This window comes from Lathyrus oleraceus, chromosome 7 (assembly GCF_024323335.1).
Source record: "Lathyrus oleraceus cultivar Zhongwan6 chromosome 7, CAAS_Psat_ZW6_1.0, whole genome shotgun sequence".
Classification (NCBI taxonomy): Eukaryota; Viridiplantae; Streptophyta; class Magnoliopsida; order Fabales; family Fabaceae; genus Lathyrus; species Lathyrus oleraceus.
In genome coordinates, this window is record NC_066585.1 from 217,666,577 (window position 1) to 217,675,665 (window position 9,089).

General features: G+C 39.0%; 1 pseudogene; it reads right to left on the reverse strand.

The window, feature by feature from the left end:
- Positions 1-2,308: 2,308 nt before the first annotated feature.
- On the reverse strand, positions 2,309-2,408 carry LOC127109214 (uncharacterized; annotated as a pseudogene).
- Between the last annotated feature and the right edge of the window lie 6,681 nt (positions 2,409-9,089).

A 9,089-nucleotide genomic window follows, 5' to 3' on the forward strand; every position in this document is an offset into this window, starting at 1 on the left:
TCTATTTACATCAGGTACCCATTTTGAAACAAAAGTGAAAAAGGGAAGAAAAGGAGGTGTAGAAAGGAGTAAAAAGGAAACAAATATCAAAGACCAAGCCCAGCCCAAAAGAAAGCGCACGTTGTGCCTGTGACGGGCGTCACAAGGGTTGTGACGAGCGTCACACTAGAAGCATCCCTGTGACGAGCGTCACACCATTCCACTAGCTTTTTGGCGCAAGTCACGCTCTCAGAAGAATTGAAGAAGAACGTTGAGAGAGTTCGTGTCCTATGCCCACGCCGTGTATTTAGCCATGCTGAAGACTCGTGGGAAACGGAATGCAGTTACCAAGGCTATTATAAATAGCCATCTCACAAACCTAAAAAAGTCTCAGTTTTTGCACGCTCAGTTTGCCGAAGCTCTGCCAAATTTTCTTTTCACGCCTTTGCTTATTTTTCTTCCTTTCCAGCAACTTAGCATTGCTTATTTTATTTATTTCTTTTGCAAGCTTTACATTCTTTTTCCCTTGCAAATTTACCTTTCCAGTTTTAGCTTTTAGATATTTTTCGCATAATAGTTTCTACACCGGAAACTATTGTGCAACTTTATACCGGATTTAACCTTACGTTATATTCCAGTTTTATTTCCTTGATTTAATTTACTGTCTAATTGAAGAATCCAAGAACAAATCCTACCGGCTTGTGGTGGAGTGTTCAAGACCATTGTATTACGCATTCAGGTTCTTTAATTGTTATTTAATTTTTAATGTTTTATTCTATTGCTTATTCATATTGCCTGCCTGGAATGAGTCTGTTTATGCATGATATAAATTCTTATTTATTTAGCATGTCTGGCTAATTTGCCTAGGTATCGGTATGTAAAGTAAGCAGAATAAGGGATCAAGACTGAGTCGGTCTATTTAAACTTAAAATCAAAATCAATCTTTTTACGGTTTCAACTTACAGGTTTAATAACAAGATTTTTTACAAAAGTAAAAGACATAAAGAAGTTAAAATCAATAGAGCGAGAGTTTGAGATTTTAACTGGACAGTGTAAGTTAGGCATTAATTCTAGATCAGGGCGAGAGCAAGTTTTAGAGTTAATTAAATTCTGACCTTTTCCAAAAAGTATTTTTAAAGATTGGATGTGAGGACGAGAGTTAAGCATTTGGATTTAATTATATAACCTAAGTCAACAGAGCGAGAATTTGAGATAAGGGTGTTTAAAACGGTCAGTATTTTCTTAAAAGGAGTTTCTGCAACTTTATTGTTTTCAAAATATGGTTTTTGACTTAATTATAAGTGACAGCAACATTAATATAAAATCATGGTTTATTCAACAGAGCGAGAGTTTGAGATAGAACCTTTAACCAATGAAGTTAACCGAAACGATTCATTTTAAAACCAAGAAACCGACAAAGACTTGATTCCCTAGTTTTGACGAACTACATACCGATATCCGTTTTATTAATATTTAATCTAGATATTAGTTTAGCTCTTAGTTTTTCCCCAAACAATCGAACATTTTCACCTTAGATTTACGTAGTAACCTTAGATAACGGTATATCGATTCATAAGTCCCTGTGGGATCGATATCTTTTAAAACTACGCGATAGAACTGTGCACTTGCAGTTTGTATCCCATTCTCGACTCACCCAGTCGAGCGATCAAGTTTTTGGCGCCGTTGCCGGGGACTTTTATTCAATCGATATCGTAACTCTTCCGTTACGTTGTAGAGACTAAGGTTTCTTTTTCTTCTATTTTCTTTCTTTCGTTGATTTGTATGCCACGCACTCGCTCTCAAGGCGAACCGCTCTATTTACGAATCAACGATATCGAACTATATCTCCGAGTCTTACGACGAATTCGGGAATATCGTGCTGAAAACAATCTCCCTCCTATAAACCTTCCAGATTTCAAAAACATTTTTCCTTCTTTAACCGAGATGGCAGAACCAGCTCGTGCTCTTAGAGATTACGCCGCTCCATCGCAAGATGAACCGCATTCAAGTATTGCTCCGCCCGCAATCGAAGCAAACAACTTTGAACTTAAACCTTCGTTGTTGCAGGCTGTGCAACAGAACCAATTCTCTGGAAATCTTACCGAAGATCCAAACCTTCATTTATCCGTATTTGTTCAATACGCTGATACTGTTAAAGCTAATGGTGTCACTTCAGAGGCAATTCGACTTCGTCTTTTTCCTTTCTCATTAAGAGATAGCGCTAGAAGATGGCTTCAATCTCTCCCTTCCAACTCAGTCACCACATGGAACGAGTTGAAGAAAGTTTTTCTTGCCCGATATTTTCCGCCAAGCAAAACGGCTATGTTAAGAGCCCAGATAAACGGATTTAAACAGAAAGACAACGAGTCTCTTTTCGAAGCATGGGAAAGATACAAAGACATGATGAGACTTTGCCCCCACCATGGTTTGGAAGACTGGTTAGTAATTCACACATTTTATAATGGTCTCTTATACAATACAAGGTTAACAATAGACGCCGCTGCAGGTGGTGCACTAATGAACAAACCTTACGCTGATGCTTACCAGCTTATCGAGAGCATGGCCCAAAACCACTATCAGTGGGGAACCGAACGAACGAATGTGGAAAAACCTCAACCGAAAACTGGCATGTACGAGATAAGTAACCTTGATCACGTCAATGCAAAAGTGGATGCTTTGGTCCAGAAAATTGAAAGTTTAAACGTATCACCTCCAGCCGCCGTGGTTGCTATAACTCAGAATTGCGAGGTCTGTGGAATCCAAGGCCACACTCCTGCGGAATGTCAACTCTTGACTGGAATCCAAGCAGAGCAAGTAAACTATGCTCAAGGAAGCCCCTATTCGAATACCTATAACCCAAATTGGAAGAACCATCCAAACTTCTCATATAAGAGTAATAATGCTTTATACGCACCTGGACAGTCTCCAAATCAAGCCCCATCTATATCTCCAGGATATCAGAAACCGAATCCTAACAATAATACCCCTAGAAAATCCAACTTGGAAATCATGATGGAAAACTTTATAGCTTCCCAACAACAAACCAATAAAGATTTCTTAAACCAGAACATACACACTGGCGAACAACTAAACAACTAGCAAGCAAAGTAGATGCCCTGGCTACCCATAACAAAATGCTAGAAACGCAAATATCTCAAGTAGCTCAACAACAAGCACCTACTGCTGCACCAACTGGTACATTCCCTGGACAGCCCCAACCCAATCCGAGAAGCCAAGCTCATGCAATTATATTGAGAAGTGGAACGGAAGTGGAAGGACCGTCTGACCCAAGGATAGAAAACCAAAACCCTAAGAAATCTACTGAGGAAAGTGAACCTAAGGAAAAGGAAGAGAGTAATAAGGAAACCCTAGAAAAGAAGGAACCTTATGTACCTCCACCACCTTACAAACCACCTATACCTTACCCTCAAAGGCTTGTTAAAACCAAAGATGTAGGCCAATTTAGAAAATTTGTTGATCTCCTTAAACAATTAAACGTTACAATTCCGTTTACCGAAGCTATCACGCAGATGCCCTCATATGCTAAATTCTTAAAAGAAATTCTTTCTAATAAGAGGAAACTTGAGGATAGCGAAACCGTTACACTCCCTGCCGAATGTAGCGCTATAATCCAAAACATGCCCCCTAAACTCAAGGATCCGGGTAGTTTCTCTATACCCTGTCACATAGGAAAATTTGTCATCGACAAAGCCTTATGCGATTTAGGAGCCGGAATTAGCGTTATGCCTTTATCCATATGTAAGAAACTGGAAATGGGAGAATTAAGACCGACCAAAATGTCTGTGCAATTAGCAGATCGTTCCATCAAATATCCTGTAGGAATCCTTGAAAACGTTCCCGTACGCATAGGTCAGTTTTACATTCCCACTGACTTCACAATTATGGACATTAGAGAAGATGATACGACACCTATTATACTAGGAAGACCATTCTTAGCAACTGCCGGTGCAATCATAGACGTAAAACGAGGACGACTCACCTTCGAAGTAGGTGAAGAGAAAATTGAATTCATTCTTTCCCAATTCTTGAAAGCACCTGCAATAGAAGATACATGTTACTTCATGGATATCATCGATGAATGCATAAAAGAAGCAGAGTCAGGAGAAGACAAATCATCAGACTATCTTTTAGAGGACAAATCTAAACAATGCCTAGCAATAACACCGGATCCTACGCAGTGTCTTAACAAACCAACCCCTGATTTGAAAACACTTCCCAAAAATCTGAGATATGAATTCCTAGACTTAGAACTTGAACGACCTGTGATAGTTAATGCAGATCTAGGAAGACTCGAAACAGAAAAACTCCTACATATCTTAAGAAAATATCCAACCGCACTAGGATACCACATCACCGATCTCAAAGGAATAAGCCCTTCTATTTGTATGCACCGCATCATGTTAGAAGAAGACTGTAAAACCTCTAGGGAACACCAGAGAAGACTAAATCCGATCCTAAGTGAGGTAGTAAAGAAAGAAATAACCAAGTTATTAGAAGCAGGTATTATATATCCTATATCTGATAGCAAATGGGTTAGTCCTGTACACGTTGTACCAAAGAAAGGAGGCATAACCGTTATTGAAAACGAAAAAGGAGAAACTATAACTAAACGAATCGAATCGGGATGGAGAATGTGCATTGATTATAGGAAACTAAACAAAGCAACCCGAAAAGATCATTTCCCTTTACCATTCATTGACCAGATGTTAGAACGATTAGCTAAACATTCACATTTCTGTTATTTAGACGGTTATTCAGGCTTCTTTCAAATACCAATTCACCCTGATGACCAAGAAAAGACAACATTCACATGCCCTTTTGGTACCTTCGCTTATAGACGAATGCCGTTTGGTCTGTGTAATGCCCCTGCAACTTTTCAAAGATGCATGATGGCAATATTCGCCGACTTTCTCGAAAACATCATGGAAGTATTTATGGATGACTTTTCTGTATACGGACAGAGTTTCGAAGAATGCCTTGAAAACCTGGAAAGAGTTCTGGAACGATGTGTAAAAGTAAACTTAGTACTTAATTGGGAAAAGTGCCACTTTATGGTACAAGAAGGCATTGTTTTAGGACACATCATCTCGAACAGAGGAATTGAAGTAGACAAAGCCAAAATAGAGGTAATCGAAAATCTTCAACCCCCAAGAACTGTGAGAGAAGTACGAAGCTTTTTAGGACACGCCGGTTTCTACCGACGATTCATCAAAGACTTCTCTAAGATAACTAAACCCTTAACCGGACTGTTGATGAAAGATGCTGAATTCATATTCGACGATAACTGTTTAAAAGCATTTCAAACTCTTAAACAAGCATTGATCTCCGCACCCATTATGCAGACACCAGACTGGAATGAACCATTCGAAATAATATGCGATGCCAGTGATTATGCTGTAGGTGCTGTTTTAGGACAAAGAAAGGATAAAAAGCTTCACGTTATATATTACGCTAGTAGAACCCTGGATGAAGCACAGATGAATTATGCCACAACCGAGAAAGAACTCCTAGCAGTGGTATTTGCGCTAGATAAATTTCGTTCTTACCTGGTAGGAGCCAAAATAATAGTTTACACTGATCACGCTGCTATCAGGTACCTTTTAACAAAAAAGGATGCTAAACCTAGACTCCTAAGATGGATCTTGTTACTGCAAGAATTCGACTTAGAAATCAAGGACAAGAAAGGAACTGAAAACGTAGTAGCAGACCATCTCTCTAGACTTGAGAACCTTGAACCAGAAAGAACATCCATTAATGATGATTTCTCGTATGATAAACTCATAGCTACTTTGGAAGAGAACAACTCCGACATGCAAGTAGAAACCACCTTAGCTATATCTGTCATACCATGGTACGCTGATCTAGTCAATTATTTAGCTGCCGGAATAGTTCCACCTACTTTATCTTACCAACAGAAGAAACGATTCTTCCACGACATAAAACACTATTACTGGGATGATCCCTTACTTTTCAAAAGAGGCCCCGATGGTATTTTCCGTCGATGTATACCCGAAGAAGAGGTAGAAAATATAATCCAACACTGTCACTCTGCGCCTTATGGCGGACACACAAGTACATCCAAGACCTGCTCTAAAATCCTACAAGCTGGCTTTTATTGGCCAACTATATGGAAGGACGTACATGCGGCTATTAAGGAGTGTGACAGATGTCAACGCACGGGAAACATATCTAGACGTGACGAGATGCCACAAAAAGGTATTTTGGAAGTAGAGATTTTTGACGTGTGGGGGATAGACTTCATGGGACCCTTTCCATCCTCTTTCGGTAACAAATACATACTCGTGGCAGTTGACTACGTATCAAAATGGATCGAAGCTATAGCTTCTCCAACAAATGACACCCGAGTAGTAACTAGACTCTTTAAAAATATAATATTTCCGAGATTTGGCATCCCAAGAATAGTAGTCAGTGATGGTGGATCACACTTTATATCCAAGGTACTCGAAAAACTACTACTTAAATATGGAGTGAGACATAGGATAGCAACACCTTACCACCCTCAAACCAGTGGACAAGTGGAAGTATCTAACAGAGAAATCAAGCAAATACTAGAAAAAACGGTCGCCACTTCAAGGAAAGATTGGTCATTGAAATTACCAGAAGCTTTATGGGCATACCGAACTGCTTATAAAACTCCCATAGGGACGACCCCATTTAAGCTCATTTATGGAAAATCCTGTCACCTCCCGGTAGAATTAGAACATAAAGCCTATTGGGCTATTAGAAATTTAAATTTGAATTATAAAGCCGCCGGTGAAAAGAGAATCCTTGACATAAACGAATTAGAGGAACTCAGAAGAGACGCCTATGAAAATGCCAAAATCTATAAAGAAAGAACAAAACAATGGCATGACAAGCGTATATCAAGGAAAATCTTCAAGCAAGGCGACGCAGTACTTTTATTTAACTCTAGACTAAAGTTATTCCCGGGAAAACTACGATCCAGATGGTCAGGACCTTTTCATATCACTAAAATCTTTCCCAGTGGAGCGGTAGAAATAAAAGGACAATCTACAGAACCGTTCACCGTAAACGGGCAACGTCTGAAACATTATCACTATGCGGAAACCAACGAGGATTCGCAAATTCTACACTTAGACGAAACGCCCCCAGGACTCATAGACTATATTTAACAGTTTCTTTGTCGAGCTTGCGACATTTAAACAAAGCGCTTAGTGGGAGACAACCCACAAATTAATTTGTTATTTTATTATTCTATTATTATTATCAATTCCCTATTTTTCTCTTAATTATTTCTTTTAATTTCTATTTAGTATTCATTATTGATTTATTCAAAATATATATATATATATATATATATATATATATATATATATAATAATTCTTTTCTTCTTTCGGCATTTGGCCAAATCCTGACTTAAACTCATGTTTCTTTTCTCTAGCTAACACTACCCAGATGGGACATTCTGATCGTATGGGTATCAAGTTCAGAGGAATGGCTCAGAAACGAAAGTTTGAAGAACTAGCCGCTAGAGAGATGCTACCTAGTTTATATGCTGATGATTGGGCTATGACTGCCCTTGGACTGAGACAGAGTGTCCTGTTTTTGCTGAATCAGATAGGATGGGAGACCTCCCCTATCCTGAGACATTTCACCACCTACCGGAGACTCACACTAGAATTCCTTAGTTCATTAATCTATCTACCTAGCCATGGAAAAGGAATTAGCAGAGGTTTTATCCAGTTCAGAATGTTCAATATGGAGTACCAATTTAATATTAGAGACTTCACCAACCTTTTGGGTTTTCCTACCTCCTTTGATACATTCACTGTAAGCCAGGAAGAACTTTTTGAATATAGAGAGCTTGAACATTTTTGGGGTAAGCTGACTGGAAATGATGAGCCCGAGGAACATGAGTTTCTCTCTGGAAACATACATAACCCGGCTTTTCGCTATTTCCATAAGATCCTGACCCACACTTTATTTGGGAAAAAGCCAAATAGTACTTCAGTTTCACGTGATGAACTCTTCATCATATTTTGTGCTTCCCAGAACCGTCCAGTAAACGGTGCTACTTTTATGTTAGCTAATTTGGACCACCTTATCCAGGATGAGCGAGCACCCATTAGAATAGGCGGTTTGATCACTATGATAGGTAATGCTGTTGGATTACGTCAGCCTATGCTTGACCTTAGCCCTTTTTGTGGCATTACTACTATGAGTATACCTTTCCTCTTCAACACTATGTTTATAGCAAACATAGGGTCTGATGAGTTCGAGCTTATTATTGATAACCAGGTTCTCTGCCTATTCACCATGCCCGATCCTAGAACTAGTGTTCACAACCAAAGGAACTGGCTCTATAATCTGAATGAAACCCCAACTCCTGCTGGATCCACTGAATCCATCCAGGATTATGAGATTTGTGATGACTATGAGCACTATGTTGACCATACCTCTCTTGCTGAATCTGACCCTCAGACACCTTCCGGCTACTATGATATTGATCCTCCTCCTCAGCCTGTCCTGACCGAAGAATCAGCCATGCCTGATCTCCGACATCATATGCCAGGAACAGATATTAAAACCGTCATTGAAGCCTTGATGTCAGAACAAGACGCCCTCAGGGAAGATTTCCACAGCTTGAGACTTGAAATCCTAGAATACATGAGCAGCACGGCAAGTCAGTTACGTATGTTACGGCATCATGTTAACTCTTTTGCTCCTCCGGCCAGAGATCCGAAGATAGATGGAATTTAGTTATTTTTCTTTCTAAGTTATTTAGTTTTAGGCTAGATTTTTCATTAATGTTATTTGAATTCATGTTTATTTCTATTTCATTTCATTGCTTTCTTTCACTGTAATACATTATGATCATTTTTATTGAAGTTGTTTAGTTAATTTTATTATGCAATGGCTATTATGCTCTACTGTTGTTACCTATTATTATTATACAAAGCAAGTAAGCGTGCACAATACATTAAAACTGCAGACTAAAAATGATCATAAGCAAAATGAAACATTAAAATACGCTACCAAAGTAATTCTGTGAAGCGCTACTGAAGCCTTGCCAAAAAGGACTGTGTGACGAGCGTCACACACTCCA